Here is a 295-nt window from a genome sequence, read left to right on the forward strand (position 1 = left end):
CGCAGTCGGTAGGATTCGAACCTACGCTCCCAGAGGGAATCTGATTTCTAGTCAGACGCCTTAACCGCTCGGCCACGACTGCTTCTTGATTACGTTGTTTTCCACACGCACATTGTTTATTTACCTAAAATCACCTTTTCCTAGATTCCTGCTCGTATCACCTCCCCCGATGATCGTTATCATCCCGCTAAAGGGGCGCAACGTGGCAAGCAGTTTAGTCACTTTCAATCGAGAGTAGTACATGACTGCTGCGGCAAATGTCGAATTATCTACATCGGCCCGTCTACTCGGTCAA

The 295-nt window shown here is 48.8% G+C and overlaps 1 non-coding gene across 1 annotated transcript; it reads right to left on the minus strand.

The window, feature by feature from the left end:
- Window positions 1–82, minus strand: TRNAS-AGA (transfer RNA serine (anticodon AGA)). The gene has a single exon. It is a non-coding gene; the product is annotated as a tRNA-Ser (tRNA).
- Between the last annotated feature and the right edge of the window lie 213 nt (window positions 83–295).

Source organism: Ochlerotatus camptorhynchus, unplaced genomic scaffold, assembly GCF_037179485.1.
Source record: "Ochlerotatus camptorhynchus isolate MF236.1 unplaced genomic scaffold, CSIRO-AGI_Acam_v1.1 ptg000232l, whole genome shotgun sequence".
Classification (NCBI taxonomy): domain Eukaryota; kingdom Metazoa; phylum Arthropoda; class Insecta; order Diptera; family Culicidae; genus Ochlerotatus; species Ochlerotatus camptorhynchus.